Source organism: Marmota flaviventris, chromosome 3, assembly GCF_047511675.1.
Source record: "Marmota flaviventris isolate mMarFla1 chromosome 3, mMarFla1.hap1, whole genome shotgun sequence".
In the NCBI taxonomy this organism is placed as follows: Eukaryota; Metazoa; Chordata; class Mammalia; order Rodentia; family Sciuridae; genus Marmota; species Marmota flaviventris.
In genome coordinates, this window is record NC_092500.1 from 112,909,392 (window position 1) to 112,933,382 (window position 23,991).

The 23,991-nt window shown below is 40.1% G+C and overlaps 1 pseudogene; it reads left to right on the forward strand.

The window, feature by feature from the left end:
• The window catches only part of LOC114079437 (melanoma inhibitory activity protein 2-like), a 58,612-nt pseudogene extending 45,288 nt beyond the window's left edge, over positions 1–13,324 (forward strand).
• Positions 13,325–23,991: the final 10,667 nt, after the last annotated feature.

Consider the following 23,991-nt stretch of genomic DNA (forward strand, 5'->3'; position numbering starts at 1 on the left):
ATTTACTCTCACATTGAGATTTCTGACTCTTTGCACTTTTCCTGTTTTTCACTGGAACATGGCAACCCCTCCTCCTGCCCTACCCTGCATGAAGTAGATTGGGGTTTGAGGTGAAGAGCTCACAGCCTGGCAATGCCTAAAAGACATTGCTCCCTGATCCATGGGCCTCCGCAAGAACTGCAGACCACCAGCTGGATTTGGGGTGAATGCCATCTGTGGAAGTTGTCCTAAAATGCCCTACTTTAGATGACTGCTTGAATGTGGGTGCAAAGGGCCAGTTCTGTGCAGGGATCCACTTTCCTGAAGTACACACTTTGATGAGGGACTTCACCCACAGTCCCCAGGGCACTCATCTTTACTCTTCTCGTTCTGATGCCACCTCCCATGAGTGATGAGTCCACTCTTTCACAAAATCCATCCCTTGTACTCTCACCCTCCCAATAGACTAGGTACATCTTCAGTAGGGTCTCTGTGCTCAGCTTGTGTTTCTGTATCTTTCAGAGAGGGCCCAGCCCCTGCTGCATTAGGAGGTTGGGTGAAACACCCTCCACAATGGGGTCAGTTTCCTTTCTATTTTAGTTATACAAGTTCACCACTAGGTTCCTGGCAACTAAAACTATGTTTGCCTCCTGTTCCCTGAGATCCCCCATAGCCACTGGTTATGGGTTGAGTAGTGCTCTTCTGGGATAAACCATGTTTCCAGTACTCTTCAACACTCTCATGCCCTATCATTTTGTTTTAACTGGAGATGCAGCTCATTCAGTTTGATATATTTTGCATGGTACTAGGTACTTGCAGGTGATTATTGTTTTATGACTTTAATCTCTCAAATGATGAGCTCTAATTATCACCCAGGCTCATCCTCATTTTATTTGCCCTGAATCATTTCTTTCTCCCTATGAAAGCAAAACATGGAGTGGCTCTTCATGGTGTTAAATTTTATTTTATTTTTCTAATGGATCTCCCCCCTTTGTCCCAGAAATTGTATTATTTTACTATTATTACTGGAACAGGTAAGAACAACAGATAATGCCTGTTGAGTAAATATGAGGCAGGTGCCTTCGTAAGAGTTTTGCATGAACTACATAATTGCATCCTCATCATGCCTTGGGGAGGTCCTGTCACTATTCCATCTTCAAGCTGATAAAACTGGCACAGAAAAGTTGATTCACATGTTTGTGGATGCACAGGCAGCCATGCCCTCACAAAGCAGCTACAGTTCTTACCACCAAGCTTTCCCAACTCTCTCAGGTCATTTCCCAGCATGTGCTTGTATTGGCATACATGGGCAGGAAGACACACAACACTGACAGTGTGCACAAGAGCAGGGGGCAGAAAGTCAATTTCCCTGTCATGCTTGTCCTAGTGTGTCCCTTGAGGGGCAGCCTCTGCACAGCCCCCTTTGTTCTCCTCCCATTACATTGTGTACACAGATGAGTAGACATTTGCACGTGATGGCCCCAGGTTTGATCATATAGCACATTTGTCACCCAGTATCCCAATTGTCTGTAGGGTTTTCCATACCCTGAGTAAAAAACATGGGCAAGTGTTGTGGTGACAGGCACCCAGATTCTATTCCTGCTCTCAGAGACACAAAGAATTAACCTGCATTTCAGAATGTACAGCTCTACACAGCAATCAAAGTAATCAAAGATACAAGTGCTCAGTGAATTCCCCAGGCAGGAAGGGGTAGGAGGCTGGCACCTTCCTCCTCCCTCACAAAGGTGCTCACATTTCCCATGTCCTTGGCTGGAGAGCAGGACATTCTTGGCTGATGGACATAGTGATAAACTGTCCTGCGTCTTCATAATATGGCCCATATTCAGCTGTTCTTGGGTGTGCAATGTTATTTTCCCACTTGACATAACTACTGGCTCTAGAGAGCTCTTATGTCCATGTGGTGTGTCACCACATATAAAGGTAAACTCTCTGACTTACTTGGTATTTAGATAACTTATTTGGCTATTTGAATTTGACTCAGAGTTGAACACACATGTTTCACCTGAGATAACCTGTGTGTGCTAATATAACAGCCAACTCAGCATCTCTCTGACTTTACTCTTATTCAGGCTACATGTCAAGCATGGTCAGTGGGCTTGGGGGACATCATTAGAGGGAGGTTAAGCTCATTGTAGGCCTCTAGGAACACAGACTGATTGAAGCTCCACTTTGAGTTGGTTGCTCTATTGTCCTCACCTGATCCTAGCTGATCCTTGCTAGACAGGGTGGCAGAGGCAGAGAGAGTGACTTCATGCACTGACTCTTGACCTTTTGCCTGGAATTAGAAGATGAGCTTTTCACTCAGACATTGAGATCAGGGCAAGCCACATGGCATGCCTGACCTCAAGAGAGAAGACTGCAGTCCCAACTGTGCCCCAAGGAAGAGCTGGAACATCTGTGGGATTGAACTGATGTTCATGGCAGCAGTCAACTAAGTGCCAGGTGTTCTGGGTTTACTGGGAAAGCAGAAAAAGGTAGACTGATCTCAACCCTGATAAGGTTAGCAGACAAGGATGGGAAGACTTGAGTAGCACATGTCATGCACCACGTGAAGGAGGCTTAGGGGCTCTGTAGTGAAGTTAGGGACTGACACACTGTGTCTAATGGAGAGCTGCTGTAAAATTTCCCTGACAATATTTTTTATGACTGGGATTTTTGTTTTTCTGGATCCAAGATTCAGTCACAGATCATTCATGGCTTCTGGTTGCTTGGTTAGCTCTTGTTATAGGAAAAGTTCTCCATACCTTTCTGTGTTCTCTTGTGGAATTGACAGTTGTTTTTCAGAAGGTATTAACATGTACTCTTCTGATTGATCCCTTTGAGACTGGAGGCAGGATTATGCATTTTTGGTCATTTTCCAGCTAGGGAAATTCTGTGTCCCTGTGCACCACCTTAGAGGGACTTGAATGTTTCCTTCCCCCTCACCCTGCCCAGCCCATTCCTAGTGCTGTTTAGTGTGGCCACTGAAATGCTGGTGTCCTCCAGATGTCATCTGTATTGCAAAAGTACCTGTCTTCCCCTCTGTATTTAGTAAGCCCTCTTTAAGGCAAAACCTGAGTCTGCATATATGTGTTCCCAATACTCTTTCACTCAATAGATGCAACATAAATAAACATTCTTCCCTAAAATAATTATTACAATGGGTGGTTGTAGAATATAATTTTCCATGTTTAGTTTTCTCTTTCCCTTTATCATGTGGTATTCTTCCATAAAGGAGAGCTTTCCTTTAACTTCCCCTGTGGCTTTGTACTTTTTATAACCATTGGTCTCATGGTATGACTTTTTATTCAATGTGGTTTCACCCATTCTAGTAAACATTCCTTTTGATGTTCAATGTATTCACAATTTGCAAGTGGGACCATTGAAGCAGTTCCCAAGTCCTTTAGATATATCCCATGGGTTGATGAATATGCTCTTATTATCTTCTTCAGCAGGATGCTGCAGGGTTAGCTTGTGCTTTCCTTGCTTCAGCCCTAGAAGAATCAACCATTTCTCCAAGGAGACTTATCTTGCATGGTGGATGGCATTTGGAAACAAAATGATAGGGAAATAGTCATGTGGTCATGGCTACTGGGTTGTATTTTCTTCTAGGCCTTTTCAGTGGACAGAGCTAGCAGAATGACTGATATACTGATGACATAATCAATCAACTGACTGAGAGTTTAATTGGTGACTTTGAATCCAATCCAGTCCCACTCCACATTGCATCTTTTTCTCCCACAGTGAAAATACTGGTTGATTAGAATATCATCTCCTGAACCCCAGGTACATATGGGACTCATACTCTCTAACACTGCATAGACAAATCTTTAAGTTCAGTTAAAGGTTGCTTATTTATATATTTTTTAAATAAATCTCACCAGTAATATTATGTTAGAGTGCTTGGTTATAAAATTACTTATATTAATTCTTTCCCCCCCTTCATCATTATGGTTATACTATCAGTGTGATACATTGTTTTAGGCTTTCCCCATGACTATGTAATTTTATATTTTATGTTTATTTAAATTTTATATTTATTTGGGATAGTGCAGCCATCTATGATCAGCCCAGTTTCAGTGACTCACCATAACATGTGACTGGGATGCAGATCTTTAAAGAGTAAAAATAAGTCATTGCAAGTCTTACCTGCATATTGGACACTCCATTGTCTCCAAATATCCTTTAGTTTATGTTTGTATAGCAACTATGTACTTCTTTGTGGTATTTATAAAATGATTGTAATTTTTCCCTTCAATGGGAAATTTGAACTAAAATGGATATAGAATACTGTATCAAACAAAAGTGGTTTTTATGTCAAACTGCTGTTAATTGACTTTAAATGTAGAAAGGAAACAGAGGTTTTGGACACTGAAGGAAATTGAGAATCTTCCTGTCTTACCTCTTTTCCTCTGACATAAATATTTATATTGAATTATGATTATGATTCTGTTTTACCCCCCAAATCTTCATCATCTCAAAAGAAATGCCACACAGCTAATATTTATGTTTCATTGATCTTCCTTGTCTTGCTTTCAAGATGACTTAATAATCAGGGAAGAAGAAGGTTGCCTGCTTATAGTAAATACTCCTGAACAAGCCCTGAAAGATCTCACCTGAGAACAGTCAGCTGAATTTTTAAATAATTATTGTTTGTTATTATATTATCAAAACCTCAGACCATCTCTGCAGGCAAAAAAACATTTTCTTTTATTATTGTTTTGTCCTGTTTTAAAACTAATTCTCACCACCAGCACAATTCTCAAGGCCCTTCCTCTCTCAGTGTGAGTAGGAATCCAGCCTCTCTCTCCTCATAATGGTAAACTGTCCTCAAGGTGCTGGTCCCAGTGACTTGTTGTTGCTGTGTCCTCTCTGTCAGTGCTGTTAGCTCCTAGGGAGAAAGCACAGTGTGTCCTTGGCTCTGTGTTTGAAACCTGGGGAACAGTGTGTAGGAGATCTGTGTTCAAGCTGAATCCATGTTTTGGGGCAGGGCCAAAATGGCACTCTTGCCAGACTTCCAGTGGGCTCTTATGCTTTTAGTGAGTGACTAAGGCTATGAATGGTCTATTTTATGGTCAGTGTGTAGTCAAGGTCAGAAACATGGTGATTCAGCATATGTAATCAAGGTCATAAACATTTGCTTGTGGGGATGCCCCAGCTTGTTGATAATGTGCTTTCTTAGTTTGTCCTTTATAATAAAAAGGAATATGCAAATGGCCCTGGGGGCTATTGCCACCTCTGAATAAAAGATGACCAATAATCCCACAGTGCCTTGCATCTTCTTTCAACTGATGGATTTCTACATCTTGCTTCTTGGGTATGACCCCTGGCCTCAGTCTGACACTGCAGAAAGGCCCAGTGCTGACTATGCATCAGGTCCCTTGGGACATGCAAAGATTAGACTCAGCCCTTGTACTCAAGGAACTTCTAAGTCCTTAAAAGGAAAGTCTGTAAAAGGTACTGCTCTGTTAAATGGTGCATGTACCAGTGATCTTGGAAACTGGAGTGCTCAAACCTAGTATTCACTAAGCCTTCTTCTCATCAACTGATCAACCAATGATGGCAGGTGCAACCTGTGAAGTTGGGAAGAAGGGTGTAACTGGGCTTTGCTCATCCTTCACTCACATTCATTAATTCTTAGTGTTCTTTGTGTGGCTCCACTTCCCCTTTCCAGAGGTGTGGGCCCTCTTCTCAAGTGTTTCTTTTAGTTTCATTTTTTCCTCTCTTTATTTAGAGTCAAGAGGTTGTTCTGGCCTTGTCTGTAGCATCTGTGCTAACTGCAGGTGCCCTCACCTGGATCAGCTCACATCTCCTCTTGCCTACAGAATACATTGAGGTGGAAGTCATGGTCAAATGAGATCCCAACCACAGCTCATTTCCTGTGGATTCCCCACCTCATTTAGTGCTATAGTCTACTTATGAAATGCCAAGTAGTAGTTATCCAGAACTGAAGAGTGGAAGCAATGCAAGCATCCATTGATGGAGGAATGGATGAACATGTTGTCTACCCACATGATGGAATATAATTCACCCCACATTATGTTAAGTGTAGTCACAGAATCACAAAAGGACACTTAGTATGTAATTCTGTAGAAAATGTATTTAGAGTCATCAAACCCACAGAAACACAAACACACAATAGAGTATTACTCGGCATTAAAAGAGAATAAAATTATGTCATTTGTGAGTAAAAGGATGGAGCCAGAGAATATTATGCTAAGCAATGTAAACCAATTCCAAAAAAAAAAAAAAAAAAGACTGATTGTTCTCTCTGATAAGTGGATGGTGATCCATAATGGAGGGGTGGAGGAAACACAAAGGAGGGGAGATGGCTCAAAGTGGAGGGAGGGTGGGGAGGAAGCATGCGGAGAGGAAAGACAGTGGAATGAGATGGACAACATTAACCTAGGTACAGGTATGACTGCACATATGGTGCAATGCTACATCAGGTACAACCATAGAAATAAAAAGCTATGCTAAAATTGTATAGAAGGAATCAAAATGTATTCTGCTATCATATATACCTAATTAAAATAAATGCATTAATTAATAAAAAAGATATTGTTTATGTTAATATTAACAGGTTTATATTGCCTTCAAATGAAGTCATAAAAGAACACAGTATTGTTTATATTTCTCAGTTTTAATTTCTATCAGGGTAAATATGAAAGAGGACACCCACATAAACAGAGCTCTTGTGGCCCTTGGCTTTGGGAAAGGGCTGTGAACCTTGTATCAGGTACCTGTCCAGGGTGCTGCTTAGGAGGGGCAGCCACCTGTCTGAGGCCTGGCTGACAGCATATTGGGACTCATAGGGTGACAGCTGCTCCTCCACCTGGGGGTTGAGGTGCTGCTATTCCACAACTGAGTGCTTCATATGTGCTTGGCACAGAGGACCATGTTGAACACTTAGGATCCTCTACTGCACCTCTCATGGCCACACCATCCAGAAGATTGCCCACAGGCTTGGTCTGAGTGTGTCCTTGGCTTCTTTCACTTTATTTACTTAGTTACTCACTTCCATTGTATGTGACACCAGTGTTGGTGTGCAACAAGTTGGACAGGCTTAAAAAAAAATCACCCTTCAGCCTGAAGACAGGAGAAGCCCTGGACTAGATGTCCTATCACTACACAGCAACTGGGTGTTCCCTATAGCAAGACATTAGGAACAGAAACTCCTTCTGGCTCATTAACAGCACTCAAGAACACTTGTTTTACACTCACTCTGCCATGATGTATATCAATACAAGCCTTCTTAAGACAGAAATTGACAATGATAGAGGAAACTTACACACCTTACTCTTTGACAAAAAAAAATTCCCATAAGTCTCAGAAATTGACTATATTCATTAAGTTCATCTTGGATAACCTCTGAAAATAGGAAAACTTTCTTCTAAATCTGATCAGGAGCTAGGGAAGTAGCTCAGTGGTGAGTCTGAAAATCACATGTACAAAGACCTTGGATCTGGACCCAGCACCAATTAATAAATATTTTAAACATTTACTAAATATTTAATTTTAACCAATGTCCCATTATGGTAATATCAAAGGGGAAAAAACATTTACTGGATTTCCCACCTGGCCCCAGGACATGACCCAGGGCAGTCAAAGCCAACCTCACAGGTGCAACAGACACAGAAAGTGGGTAAGAGTCCGCCTTCCATCTCCATCCCCCCCACACACAGGCAGATCTAGTCCTGATTTCCATGAGCTTCCTCATTAATAAGAAGTCATGAGGCCAGGCCCATGAACAAAGAGCTTGTAGATGCCCTGGTCTAGTCCCTGTTTGCTGCTTACTAATTGCATGCTCATTGCTAAATCCCAGCACATGTTCAGCCTTCTATTTTCTCTCCTATGCCATGCAGATCACATTTATCCAAAGTCCTTATGAGGATGGCAGAGCACAGTGAATTCAAAATCCTGCCACTGGGACAGCTCACCCTGGTCACCAGGACCATCCCCTAGAGCTGCTGACCCACCACTGACAGCAACTCCCTGAGCTGAGTGCATGAAGGACTGAGTCAAAAGACAATGCCTGAATTTACCCTGGGTTGAGCCACACCTAAGAGGTGTGACCTGGGCAACTCACAAGTCCTCTCTCGGTGACAGTTTCTATACTAATACATATGATTCTGCTCATGCCAGAATCTAGCTGTGATACACAGAACAGGTCAGAAGTCCCAGAACATGAAGAAGCTCTTTGTATCAGGTTGTATCTCTGCACTAATCCACATTCATGGCCTCAGAGCTTAGCTACCAAGTCTTGCTTCATACCAGTGACTGGCCAGCAAGCCTGTCATCACTGATGGACCCTTTATTAATCCCATGAAGATTTGAATTGCTCTGGCCTTCTGAACTTCAGTCACCACTTGGCAGTCAGCACATGAAGATGTGGCTTTGAATCTATGGCTATTGAGCAGGGATAGCTCATGAGCTGGTGGGTCAGGAGCCCTCCTTGTTCTCTTGACAACTTACCAAGTGTCTCAGGAAGGTCTTCAGAGGGGTTTTCAAGCTTACCCACACCCTTTATACTACTAACAAGCAATTTTTCTCCTGTACAATGTGCCCCCAAATGCTTTCTACTCTCTAGCCCAGGTCTACAGCCTTCTTGGTCCATCTATAGCCACAAATGCCAACTGATTTATAGGAATTCCTGACTGCATCCATCACAACCTCACTGTCAAGATAGTTTAAAAGAAAATATGCCAGTGATTCCTATCAGTGTAGTCTCTCAGAACAAGGGTGTCCTTTGCAGAATGCAGAGTGGCTCCACCCACTACCACACAACTAGCCTTTAAAGCCTCCTGTGTCACCTGGGCCTTGGGCAATGGGCTGTGAGAGAGAGAGCTTATTCTGATACCAGTGGGCAGAGCAAGTGAGAAAAGTGAGTGGCTGGCACCTAGAGAGCATTCAGCCTCCATCAAAGAGTAACTACTACCTCAAGGAGGAAGATCCTGGGAACAAGGGAGAAACACCTGTCTGGCAACAACTGCTAAGACTCAACCCCATAAGTAACAGCCCAAAGGGGGTCTACAGGGTAGCCCCAAGGGCACTGCCTTCTGTAGGGTCAAGGTCAAGCCAGACTGCTAGGAAGTCTGAATCGCCTTCCTGGAGAATCTCCCCAATTCCAGGTACTACAACTGAAGCCCCCACTGAACTGGGGGGCATAGAGGTGGGATGTATATAAAATCCTCCAAAATCAGGGCCTTGAGTTGTCCCAGAAAACAACCAGAACCCAGGGATGTGGAGTGAGGTCAAGGCCTGGAATCAGGGCTCAAAGCCCTACCTTTGGAGACCATTCAAACTCTTTGCATCTCAGATACTAGAGGTGCTGCAAGGGAGTTGGTTACTACAGCCTAAGAGGAAGGGGTTCCCTCAAGAGATCCAGATGTCAAGTTCTGGCCTCCTTCAGACTTTTCTCCCCACCAGGAAACAGTCTGCAAAATGGTGAAATGCTAGGCAGGTACTTAGGAACACTTGTGGTTGCAGGTAGAGAGTTAGTCACTGCTAACATCACGTGAAGTTCACTGCTAACAACACTTGAAGTTGCTTCTTTGTTTCAGAACTGCTCTTTAGAAAAGGCCTGGAAGAACCAGCATAAACCAGTCAAAAATACAGAGCTCCTCTTCAAAGGGCAAACTTTACTCAATCTGACTCATTATAATGCTAAATTATCTGCTTTAAATGAAGTGCATCTGCCATTTGTTTGATTTGGTACTGGGAATAGAAGCTGGGGTGCTTTACCATTTTGTGGTAGAGATTTCTCAGAAGAAAGAAAAGAGAACATGATGCCCTCTGTATCATTGTGAGGCCTCGGGAAATTGGTTTTGAGCATTCTTGCTACTTTGTAGAATAGAAATATACTGCTCAAACAAGAATGTATATTACCTCATATGAAGACAAGTTTAGTATGTAAAAAGAAACTAACCAGACTATATAAGGGATCCCTCCCTACACTAAATGCTCAGCCTTTGGATAAGAATCCACTGAGCCTGAATGGACACAAATAAACACTGCTTCCTGTTGAATACCCTGGTGTCCCCTGTCTGTGTGAGAATCCCATGCAACATTTTATTTTGATTTGTTTGAGGCAGGATCTCACTTATCTTATCCTTCTCATTGCTATATATTTATAATGACCAGCTTGCTTAGAAGTGTTTACATCCTATGAGAAGTGAAAAGAAGATCTGAAAAAGGATTTTGAAGACTCTTAAATAGTAGTATTCAAAAACTTACATGAAAACCAACTCAAGTTTTAAGCTCCTTCTTTAGAAACATTAGATATGTTGTACTGCTTAAAAATAATGTATTCAAACTGATTTGTGCCCATGTTTGCAACTCTAATAAAATTACTCTTAAAATAGTCTAATGTGAGAGTTTTTCTATGGCAAGAATTCACATGGCTTGTATAGAAACTCTCAACAGGGCTGGAGATGTAGTTGAGTGCTAGAGAGCTTGCCCAGCATGTATAGGCCTTGAAGTTTAACTGCCAACACTACAAGAAAAGGAAAGGGAGAAAGAAGGAAGGAAGGATGGAAAAAAGAGGGGACAAGAGGGGATGGAAAGGAATGAGTCATTAAAACAAAAGGGCACGTGGTACAAATATAAACATATGAAGTACTAGTTCTTTAAAATTTTTACAGAGCTTTAGAATTTTAGTGACATCAAACTGGGTGACATTATGACTGTATAGAGTTCTGCCTTGGCCTGTCCTAAACCAACCAATGGGTGAGTGACCTGGAGATGACTCCTCTCTGGCTTGATTGCAACAGTCTTGAACCTGTGCTGCTTCAGGATGCATAATGAAGGGGCCAAGACATCTCTGACAGGGAGCATGAGTGTGCTAGGCCCCTGGGATCCCATGACCAGGGCTCCTGATAGGCATGCCCACAGCTACCCCCCCACCCCTACCAGCTGATGGTTCATAATGGTCTGCTCCGTTGCCTAGTGCATGTTTGTTTCTGACCAAAGGCCTCAGTGTCCACTGCCTGTTTTGGTGAGGCTGGGCATGGTGTGGTTGTTGAGGGAATAGTCAAAGTAGACTTAGCATGATGGAGGGGCAAAGGCTGCCCCTCAGCCCTATTTGCAGGTGGTCCTGGAAGAAGTAAGCAGAGTTGTGGTGTGCATTGTCTGAAGACATGGAAACACACACTAGTCCTTATGGCTGTTCGTGGGAATCGGTGATATGTACAGCTATTGGATTTTTTGTAGTTCTCTTGTTTTTGTGGCAAAGTTATCAGTCTGTGAGAAGCAGGCGTTACATGAGAAGAGAAAAAGAGCTTGCTTTAAAACTTTCTGGACTACTTGGAGAAAAATGTGAACTACTTTAAAAAATTAGCCTTGTTCAAAAACAGTATGAAGGCTTAGAGTCACTAAAAGATGCCATTTTGGTGAAGAAGTCAATAGAAGCAGAAAATTTGGAGGCAATATATGAAAACCTGGATAGGTCCACATATACACATGAGGATGAAATACTCTTTCTAGAAAAAGAGCTAAAAGAAGAGAAAACTAAACATTGTCAACAGGATGAATTGAAGGTGGATATATCAAAAAAGATTAAGGTCCTAGAAAATGAATCAAAATCCCTCAAGTCACAAATACTTGAAGCTAAAAAAGCGTTGAGAATGTTTCAAATGAATGAAGAAGAAGTTACGGTAGCTATAAAAGAGGCTTGGAATGAAATTCCCAACTTCAGGAAAGTCAGAAACAGCATTTAAAAGAAGTTGAGGTATGGAAAGAAAAAGTGAATGGCCTTAATAAACAAAAAAATGATATTTGAACACTCTAAAATACATGCAGAACAAGTTCTAAGAGATAAAGAAAATCACATTAATTCTCTGACTGGACACTTAATGAAGATAAAAAAAAGATGAAGGTAACTTGGAGTTGGAAATGGAGAATGAATCAGAAATTGGTGCTCACTTAGAAGATCAGCCCAAAGGGGCTTTGAAGAAACTGGTTTATGTTGCTAAGTTAAAGGCCTCTTTTATAATCTTAGAGAAATAAATCAAATTTTTACTTTATTATCTGAAGTAATTGAAACAAAGGAAGAGGTTATCCAACATATTAAAAATCTTAAGACAGAACAAGTATCTTTGCAAGCAGAAAATACACAGTTTGAAAGTGAGAATCAGAATCTTCAGCTGAAAGTTAAAATCATGATGGAACTATATCAAGATAATGTAATGGAACTCCAAAGGAAATTAATAAGAAGCTTTCCAAAGTGGAAAAAAAAAAAAAAGATCAGCCATACAACTAAACCGCTGGAGACCTATAGAAAGCGAACCAAAGATCTTGAAGAAGAATTGGAGAGAACCATTCATTTTTATCAGGGGCATGTTATGTACTATGACAAAAAAGCACATGGTAATGAGTTGGCAGCTCAGAGTGCTGAAAGATACCTCAATGATTTAAGGCAACAAAATGCTCACAACAGAGAAGAATTAACTGAAATGGAGTTCAAATTTAAACTTGTAGAAAAAGATCCTTCTGTGCCTGATGTTTTGAATACAGCCTTTGGCAGAGAGAATTCCCCAAATGGTCCCTCACCTTTGGGTTGAGCTTCATGTGAAACAAGTCCTTCTCATTCAGAAAATAAGGGTCCACTCATACTCTCATCTTTGGTGCAAGAGGGCCCAGAAAATCCTCTGGACCATCCGACTAACAATGAAAGAAGGGAATCAAACTGTGATAAGTTAACTGATCCTCAGAGAGCACCTTTTGACACTGGGCCCCTGGCACCTCCATGGGAACAGGCCCATAGGATAATGATCCCTCCACCAGGCCAACCATATTCTGATCCACAGTGTCCTCTACAAAGCCAAGATGGATGTTATTCTAATTATGGTAGAAGACCTGGATCAGCAGAACTCAGAAGTTCCACTATGCAGCCTTTGGATAAAATGGATGGGCCTACATCTTCAGAAATGGAACTCAGTAGAAATGAAATCAAAGTCAATCTTGGTGATTCCAAAGTGCCTGATTCATCTCTCCCTGCTGACAACCAAGGAACTGGCTCTGGCTTTGCTTTCTAACCTTTCCCTCCAATCAGAGGTTCATTGTTTCCAGTGGATCCAAGGAGTCAGTTCATGAGAGGGCCCTTTTACCTTCACCTCCTCCAGGAAAAATGTATGGAGCATCTCAAGAATATCTTCCACTAGGCCCGCCACCCCCTCTATTTCCAATTGGACCATGGTGTTTTCCTCATAATCTCCCCCAAGAGCTGGATTTCTTCCCTGGTCCCCCACCCCTGCATTCTGAAAGTATATTTGAGTTCCCTTCAGGGTTGATTCCACCTTCAAATGAACCTGCTACTGAACATTCAGGAGCACAACCAGAAACTTGACAATATTTTTTATCTGCCTTTAAAAGTAATATATCTCTCATTGTTAATTTAAGTAATTGCTTTGGAGTGATTATACATTTGTTCCAATTGAAGCTCAATTGAATGGTAATTCTTAGGATATATTTTGTAAATTAATATGGTTTAAATATTAATCTTATGAGTAAATTATTTCCATTTTATCTTGTTCTAGAGAGTATAGCATTTAATTTGAATAATGCATTATTATAGGAGTAACAACCAAAGTTTTATATATGTAATCTTGCAGTTGGGGATATTTTAAACTCCAGACAAAGACTTCCCTTTATACCAAGAAACGTATTTACTGTGATTGTAGCAAATGTGAAAGTAACTTTATGCTTAATGAAAGATTTTAGTTAATTTAAAGTCGTGTTTATTATTGATAATGATAATAAAAATCAGCTAGTTTTTCTATATAAAAAAAGAATAACTAGAGCATATTAAGAGTAAACCAGAAAACACAATTAAACATGTCATGGAAATTAGAGACTTCAAAAAAAGGTTCCAGTTCTCAGAAAACTTGTAGGAATTTGGAGACCATAATTTAAATTCACTCTGTCCCTATTTTCCCTAATATATTCTTTATTTTATGCCTGTTCTGCTGTGGTTCACTGATAGGAGGAGTGTCCTAGTCTTTGTTTTGTCTTCAGGGAGCATTTTGTAAAATGCAAATGAATTATGAGGACTCTGAAATGAAGAAACAAAGACATAACTCCAAATTTGTTATTGTTACATTAGATAGTCATGAAATGACTCTGCTAAGCTACTATAAATGTTTGATGTTATTAATCTCAATTTCTGTATCATTGCAAATATGTAAGAATTTACAAAACTGCACTGGTCCAGAGGTGACACTTTGAACAATATTTCACTGATAGTGACCAAGAAAGAACATTTATTAAGAATACCCTAATTAAGAATTAGTGGTTAAAGCTTTTTTCCAAGTGTTAAATATACTCTTCAGTTTTTTGTAAAGAGCATACCTTTAGATCTAAAATAAATGCAGTAATATAATTTTCTTCTTAAATATAAGCAACACCTTTATCACAATTGATGGCCAGTGAAGACTTTCAATGATACTTGAGCCCACAATTAATTTAAATGAGAAACAAGTTGGGCCTTGAAAAAGAAACTCTACGAGTTCAATAAATCAAATCTGTTTTCCCTCAAGAGTAACACTGGTTGTTAAATTGATCCTATAAATAATTTTTACTTTCCAGCATAAAGCATTCCTTGCTCTAAATGAGTGGATGGCAGTCTACATCCATGGTCTGTATAAAATGGACTGGTGTTCCCCCACTGATATTAATCCAGAACTTCTTCTGCCCTAACTACTAAAGGAGAATAGTTGCTAGTATATTTCATGTTTTACCCCAAGAAACTGGAAATATGATAATTTCAGGTTGAAAACACACCTGAAATGCCTAAATACCATGATACAGTCTTATAAAAAGTTATAACTTGAGAAGAAAAACCTGAAATGTTCTTATAAATATGACACCATTTATTGAATAAGATTCCAACTTTGTTTACAGCTCTGAAAATGACAGTTAAATAAAATAAAACAATATTAAAAATTGGCAATTTATAGAAAAATAAGGAAGTATTAAGTCCAAAAATAAGTCATATATTCTATACATATTTATATGCATTTTACCTAAGTAATTGGGCTGTTATTGTAAAAATCAAAATTCCCACAACTAGTGAAGAAATCTCCTGATTTTTGAGCTGTTATAATTAAAGCAATAGCCTTTTTTACATATATCATAAATGAATGAAACTAATAGCTACATGATTAAGTGTTTTATTTAAAAACATTTTTTTAGTCGTTGATTTACCTTTATTCATTTATTTATATGTAGTACAGAGAATGAAGCCCAGTGCCTCACACATGCTATGCAGGAGCTCTGCCACTGAGTCACAACCCCAGCCCATGATTATTTTTATTAACCACTAATAATAATCTAAAAGAGGAAATTAGTATATCTCCATTATCAAAGAAATACAAGCCCAAAATAATAAACAACAAAAATTAGACCTGAGTTATTTTCTAATGTTCTATTCATTACAGGTATTCTTTGATTCTATAGTGGTTTTACCAAAGGCATGAAATATTTCCTAGCACTTGGCCAGCTCTACTCTTCTACAATAGAGGAAATGGTTATGGTAGAATTTTGCTGACATGAATTAAATTCATATATTCAGGGATGTCAATATTCCTCAAATATGCTATGGACCTGAAAATATTGTTATTGAGTAAAATGATTGTGTTTAAAAAATATTGAGGTGTGGGGTTGTGATTCAGCAATAGAGCATTCACCTAGAATGTGCAAGGTCCTAGGTTCAATCCTCAACACCACATATAGATTAATAAATGTATTGTGTCTATCTACAACTAAAAATTGGTTAACATGGCAAATTTGATATCATGTATATTTTAACTACAATAAAATGGAAAACAAACAACTTAGGGTTGCCAGTGAGGGAGCTGTGAGACTAAAGGAATAGACAGATGGGTTCTCAATGAGGATGGCAGGTGGCCGAATTTCTATAGGTGTTTTAGATGGTGCCACATCCTGGGATATCCAGTCTGGTGAGGTGTCCATTTGAGGATTAATTTGAGAGGGCTTAGTTGGTGATGGCATGCTGTTCCTAAATCCTTGCCTGAAATTTTGGTTGAGTCATTATGCCACTTGCTATATTAATATTGGGTCAGAGGAAAACATACAACTTTATTTTTTTTTTCAACATACAACTTTATGAAGGTCAAAATTATTATGAATATGGCCTCCTATTCTTAGAGTGTTTTAAAGTAACAGATTCCTGGAAATAAGAAATGACAACTTCCTTTGGGACATGTAAACCTCCATTCAAAACATAAATATACTTTATTAACCCATAGGAAAATTCTGTGATATAAATTACATGATGCACTTTTTCCTGAGTCCTCTCTCTTCCATTAGCCCACGCCTCTAATGAGAGTACCTCCTGGAGGCTGCAAGGCCTGCTGCCTGAGAACAGTGAGCTCTGCCTTGAGCAAACTTGAAAGTGGCTCTCTGGTGAGGTTCAGAGGAAGGCAGGAATAGAGAAGTCTGGGCAGGGCAATGGCATGGCATGGCATGACAAGGAATATTCTTGGAGATGCTGCCTTCTGTCTGGAGGACCTGCTGGAGGAACAGGTGTTGAAAGGAACTGTGGCACCAGGGAACATAGGGAAGGAACCATCCAAAACATGCTATGAAACCTGGCTTCTCCTAGGAACTTTTCAGTAACCCTGTCTCTCCAACTGTTCCTGGAGAGGTGTGTGGCTGTCTGCATATGGGACAAAGTGCCTAGTGACCCTTTCTTCTTCAAGGATAAAATCAGGGCCTTAAGCAACTTAGTGAGACCCTGTCTTTTTGTGACTGGCTTATTTGAGTTGGCCTAATATTTTCAAGGTTCCTTGTGTCATAGAATGCTATCAGTACGTCACTCCTTTCTTTTGCAGAACAACTTTCCACTAGTGGATATGCCATATTTATTAATCTATTATGTTAGTTGACTGAGTAACTTGTACTTTTTGGCTATTTGAGTAACGCTGCTGTGAACACTCATATACAAACTTTTGGCTCCACCTCTACCTTTTTTTCTCGTGGGTGTACCTACAAGTTGAATTGCTGGGTCATTTAGTAACTCTGTGTCTAACATGCAAGGAGTTGCCAGACTGTGCTAGAAAGCAGGCACATCCTTTACATTTTCTTCCCCAGGTCACTGTGTGTCCTTATCCCTGAGAACATATTCTATTGTCCATGTCTTTGATTGTAGCCATCCTTCTAGCCATAATGTGGTCTCTTGTTATGACTTTGATTTGCAATTCCTTAATGATAAATGATAAATTATGACTACAAACATAATGATCTTTAGAGAAGTACATATTCATGTCTTTGGACTTTTTTAATTGGATTTTCTTTGCTGTTACAATTCTTTCTATATTTGGGGTAACAGTTATTTTTGAGTTATAATCTATGATTTGCAAATATTTTCTTCCATTCTGTGAGTTGTCAATTAAATTTCTTAATGCATACTTTGAGGCTCAAATCTTATTTTCAACTAAGTTCAACTTATTTTTTTCTTTTGTTGCTTAGCTGGTGCCGTATATTAGTAACCACTAGTAAAAGTAAGGCCAAAACGATGTATTCCTATATTTTTTTCTAAGAGTTTGTAGTTGTAATTTTGCATTGAGTTCTGTGATACATTTTGATGGTGTGTGTGTGTGTGTGTGTGTGTGTGTGTGTGTATGTGTCTATGGATGAAGGGAGGGAGTCTGATTCCATTCTTTTCTAGTCTGATTCCATTCCATTCCATCTGTTCTCCCAGAACTCTTTGTTGAAAATGGTTCTTTGTTGAAAAATGCCCATGCACTCTTGGTGATGCCTTAGCACATAATAATATTGATCATACATAAGGATTTTCTGCCAAAACTCATTCATGATTTGTTCTTCAGGATAAGAAGGCACAAAAGCCCTCTCGGTAAAAGGTTTGCTCTCTCCATCCTTCCCAGCTCACTGTACAGTGCCCACCTGCAGGTATAGGTACAGCCTGCAGTTGAAGAGGCTGGACTGTCTCTGGGCCTCAGGCCCTGAGGACTCCACTTCTGTTGAGCACTCATGCCCATCCATCTAGGTCCACGTGTCAGATTAGCACTTCTGACATAGGACACCCTAGTCCAGCCTACTTGACAAAGCACATGTTCATCTAGACTGGTCAGAGACCCAGGCACATTGAACCCAAAATGGACTGTTAGTCCCCTCAAATGCATAGCTCCAAGTATCTACCAAACAGGTCTCTTCCTAGGATGTCATCCAAAGAGGCACAGGAGCACATTCTCTTCTAATCCATCCATGTAGCAATCCGTTATTGATTGTATGGGTAGGGCCCTTGACACTTTTGACCCCATTTTTTTCTGGTGAGGGGAGTGGATTGAGTCTTCCAAATTGATTCCTTTGAGGCAGGAGACAGGTTTATGTTGGCCCAAGGAGGAGTAGGCAGCCAGTGAACAGGGCCCCTCTAGATTTGCTTCCTATGTGAACCTCTCCAAGACCCTGAAGGGGTCCTTCCTCCTAGGATGGCACTTGGAACCCTCCTACCCATACATTCAGAACTCTATGAGAGGTAACTCTATACCTTGCACCTGCTCATCTCTGGGCTGATCACCCATTCATCTTTGTGCACAGAACTTTGCTTCATTTCTATCAAGTGCCACTCCTTGGCAGAAGTGCACCTCTCTCCACTCACATTTTCTCTCAAAATTGCAAAGACAAAGAGGTTGATTTCTTATTTTGGTATAATTTGAGTTATACCATCATGCAAACTTTATTTCTCTGAAACATATTTTATGTACAAAAGTATGCCCACAATTGTATTTGTATTTTAACTTTTATTCAAAATTTCATAACAGTTTTGCATGCCATAGCTCAGAGAGCATATTAGGATTCACAAACATTAATAAGATACACCATTTTATTTTAAATATTAGATTTCTCAAGATGTGAGTAGGTCTTAAAAGTAAATATCACAGACTCATAATTATGTGACAATTAATAAGCTTTTAGTTTCCACCCCATACTTTAAGGTTAAAGGAAAACTCCTTAGACATGTTACATTTAGTGGAGTTTCTTAAGCAAGGAAATGAGAATGGAAACAAAATGACTCACTTACTTGTCAGGCTCAGGACTGGAACAGCTTCACAGCACTTATGACTCCCATGTGGCAGGGGAGCACTGATGAAGAGGAACAGTGAGGCTGAAAACAGCTTCCCAGGTCACATAGAACCCCATTCCTAGGATTCCGCAATTCACATGCTCAGCACTGCCATTTCTGAGACTGGGTTTGATACCTCATATAAATAAAATTCACATGTGACTCAGTAATATGCCACTTGAAATTAAAATACTGCAAACTGTAAGTCAAGCACAAAAAGAATTATGAACACCATATCACCCCCAAAAAATTTCTAATACTTGATCTCTTAGGTGATCTTGTACCTCTTTGTGCTTCAATGATAGTCATTGTATTTACATTTATTAAAAAAGAGATCAATATTATGAGAATACTAATTCACTGAATACTTAATTTGATATTTATCCTTAATTAATTTTATGAAGATCAAGGATGCTTTCTAAATTCAGGTCAGTACATTCAAGAAAATGTTTTTGGATTGATGGTAAACTGGCATGTTTATTTTACAACAATACAACAGGTTACCCTTTAAATCTTTGTTCAACAAGATACCACTATCAGGGCTGGGGTCATAGCTCAGCAGTAGAGCACTTGTCCCTAACAAGAGTGGCACTGGGTTCAACCCTCAGCACCACATAAAAATGAATAAATAAATAAAGATATTGTGTCCATCTTTAAAAAAATTCATAAAGAAAGATACCATTGTCTTCTGAAGTTGTACACTTCTAGTCATATTGCACATTGAATAGCACTGAAAATCAGACATTAATTTTTCTGTTAATGAATTAGCTGTAATGTTGGTTTATGTTGCTGATCACTTTGTATATAATCACAACTAAATCCTAGGAATGTTTATCTTCCAGGAAGTAGCATTACTAAACATTGAAATAAAGAATTATTCTTATGTTTGATACAAAACTATTCAAAATCAATTTGTGCTGGTTCATCATAGAAATGTAGATATATGTTAAAGGTAATATGAATAAATATTTCTGTTTTAATGGACACTAATAAATATATGATTCAGCTATGAGACTATATATTAAGTATTGATCAAATCCATTCATGAATTTGTATTTGTAAAGAGCTTTAGTTCTCACTAAATATAGTAGGTGTTCAAAACCACTATCATCAAGTTGACTTTGTAAGATAATGGTATAAACTGGGGCAAAAAGTCCTTTTTGTAGTTTCCCCCAAACCCTCCACCAAGTTCTGTCAGTGAGGATGGCAAACAGACTCTGACCCACTCACCCTGCTCACAGGCTGGTGGGTAGTCACTATTTCAGTGACTATCTCAGTCCTGGGGGTTTCAAGGCCTCTCACATGCTAGGCAAGTGTTCTGCGAGCAACCTATATCCCCAGCCTCCTTTAAATCTTATTGTGAGACAGGGTTTTCCTACATTGCACAGTTTGGACTGAAATTTGTAATACTCCTGTCTCAAATTTCTGAGTCACTCAAATTATAGGTATGTTCTACCATGGCTGGCATGATGAGCCAAATTCATTTTGAAATTTCAGTAAAAGACTGGAAGTTTTTTAACCTTTCTATACTTTACTAAGCATGGAGTGGTGAATGTGATCAATAGTCATCATAAAACTGTTAGCAACATAGCCACAATGCAGAGGTAGGGGGCACCTATGAAACCATGTCTGTTAAGCTTTGATTTTAACACTGCTATGCTGTCATTCAATTTGCCTTCAGTATCAGAGCTGCCTTTAAGTTAGACACAAATATCTGAGAGTTTCTTCAAAATATTAAATACATTCCAATTACAAAATGAAAAATAATTATTTTTGGTAGATCAGTTAAAATCACAAGCCACACTACTATCCAAATATAAACTCTAATTAGGTAAGTGTTTCCTTCTAACAATGTCAAGTAGTGAATTACTTCACTATATATCTCCACCCTTCAATCCTCCTTCTCCTTTTTGTAATATCCAGGACTGGATGTTATAATTACCTGCTGCTTCACAATGATGATGAGAAAGGTATGATTACTTTCATAATTTGTTAATTTGAGCCCATTTTCAGAGTTACTAAAAGTTGTATTCCCTTTTTTCCTTCAGTGTTATCTGAACTATAGTAGAGTAATTCAAGAAGTCAGTGTATATCTCCCTATGATAATGTGGCAGAACACAAACTCAGAGGTATTTAATCTATGAGACAGCATTCAAACTGAGACCACTTAGTTTTAAAAGCTTTTTATGTGATCAAGTATTACCAAGATCATAGTTTTTTGAATGATAATTCAATGATTAGGCTTTCATGGTTGCATAATGAAGTGTGATGCAGGGTGTCATTTCAGGAGTTCATTCACTGAGCAGGGAGGAAGAAGAGAGTCTAGGCAGACTTGAGGCTTCATCAATCAGTATAAACTAAAATTTGCTGAAAATTAAAACCCAATAAAGATTGCTATGATGTGACTTACAAAGTGGAGGCTGATAATTTCTTCTCCACTTTGAAGTCATCATTTTGACCTTGCTTGCCTCTCAGGTGGTTTGGGAGGTGCCATCAAAGGAAGAAAGTGCATAAACAGCTCTTCTTCCTGATGATCACATATTGGAGGAAGGAGGTAAAATGAATTCAGAAGGTGTGCAGTACCTGAATAATCTGACAAGTCAGTGATGATGACCATGTGAATGAACTCATGAAGCCAAATGTTCCCATATGAAGAAGAACAGGACCCTCACTGAAGAGAATGAAAGCCCTCCCCATTGGACCTGCTTCAAAAGGATCCCATGGTGCCCTAGCAACACACCATGTTGTCAATTCTGCCTGAGAGCCACTGCCCATTTCACCTGGGGAAGGCAAAGAGTGGTTGAGGGAGGTTGAGAAGAGGTGTGAGAGGAATGCAGGAGGTGGATGGGCTCAATGAGCCTTCACATCCCTCTCTCCTCCCTCCATAGAACCTCCTGCACTTCCCTATCAGAGGCCCAATCATAACTGACAGAGGTGGGAGAGCTGGGGTTACAAGCAGCTTAAAGGAGATTTCTGATGGGAGCAGCAGTAGCATTTGGGTACCCCAAAGGAAAATAGACTCCTGGATGTTATTCACAGACACAGCTCAGATTTTCTTCCTGTGTGTCCTCAGCAGCCTGCAAGGGGGAAGATCCAGACCCATTATTGTCTGACTGTGAACTCAGCTTAGGACAGCAGCATCCTGGGAGCATCAGATGGCTGTCAGCATGATGGGGTGCTGGAGGTCAGACTGAGCTGGAAAGAAATGTGCAAAGACCAATGACAGCCTGTCAGAGCCAAGAGGCTTACTGGAGATCATTTTCCCCCAGTGACACAGTGTTGATGACAAAGCAGAAGCCCAGAAAAGAAAAGGGATTCCCTCAAGGCCCATGGTGAACTTTAGATTAGGCCTGGAGACATCCTTCTGCTCCTTGCTCAGACACAGCTTATTTCCTGGACAACTCCCTGGGTGACACCTGCTGACCAGAATCACTGTAGGTTCTGAGAATCCATGCAGGCCTTTTCAGGGGATTTTGGAATACCAACAGCTCCAGCATGGCCTCCAATACCATATGAGTCTGCCCTGTTTCTCTTGCTGAGCACATCTCCAGCTGCTTTCCTCCCTACTGTCCTGCTACTTCACCAGCCACATTACCACACCTCGGCAAAACAGGACTGTGCACATCACAGGCTTTGGGCCAAAAAGGGCTTTCCACTGGTATTTTCAGGCCTTCCAGCTAAGATTTTCTACTTAAAATCACTTAAAAAGAACACTAAATGATGTCAAGAGAAATGATATAAAATTTCTAATTCAGTGTCCTTTAAAAAAATCATTGTTGTAGCACATTCATATCTGGTCACTTAGGGGTTGTCAATGTCTGTTTTTCAATGAGAGTGACAAAGTTGAGTAGGTGTCACAAAGTGCATATGGCCCTCAAAAGCTGCAATATTTACTATCTGGTTTTTGAAAAGAAAGAGTTGACCATATGTTTTCTGAGAACACTGTGTTTGTTCTGGTATCAGGAGCATTGGAATAGCTGGCCTCTGTCTGGGACACTCTTACTCTGATGGACATATGACCTGTCCCTTACTTCCCATTGTGACCTCGCCATAGTCTCTGTCTTGGTTCATCATATAATTATATATGCTCTTAATTATTTATGCCCTTTTCTCACATGGACTCACCGATCTGCCTTTGACTTCCAAAATTTGTAGTAGTCCCACTAATGTCTCATTTCCTTGAGAGCAGGTGCATCATCATTCTTCAGGAGTCCTGGTTTGTGGAACTAATGATGACCTTACAAAGAGCAAGTGCTCGATGAATATTTATTGACTGAATAACTAATGTCACATAACAAAAGGAGGAGGCCTTTGAGCCAGGAGCAAAAGCCAAATTCAACCTTCCCACAGGAAATCTTACTACACTGTGGTGGTGAAACACATATATGAAGGGAAGAAGTGCTGCCATGAATTCCTCTGTGAACAGGAGACAATGGGGTGTGGGATGTCAGCAGGAATTGGCACAGCACTACATCATCTCCACCCAGAACCCTGCTCACAGACATCTCCACCAGGAAAAATGGTGAGATGTTCCAAAGGCATCTGGGAGGTAGAAGGTCACATGACTGTAATCTGGCCAATCAGAAGAGACCATCCTCCCAGAACACACTGATTGACTATGGTCTATGACCAGTCAGGCTGAATAGGTCAGGACTCAAGGTGGAACCATCAGGGAGGGTTGCAGAGGGAGTTAGTGTCCATCCTGTCAATATGAAGTCATATCCCTAAAAAAATGACACCCTATTAGAAGTCAGCAAACAAGTCAGGAGAGATCACTCCTGCTGACCTCATCAGCAACCAGATGCAGCTTTGCCTCAGGACACCTGGACTTCTTTCTTTCTTAGATCATTCTTTGCCTGCTCTATCATAATAATTTGAACTCACTTCTCTGTCACTGTTCATCCAAAGAC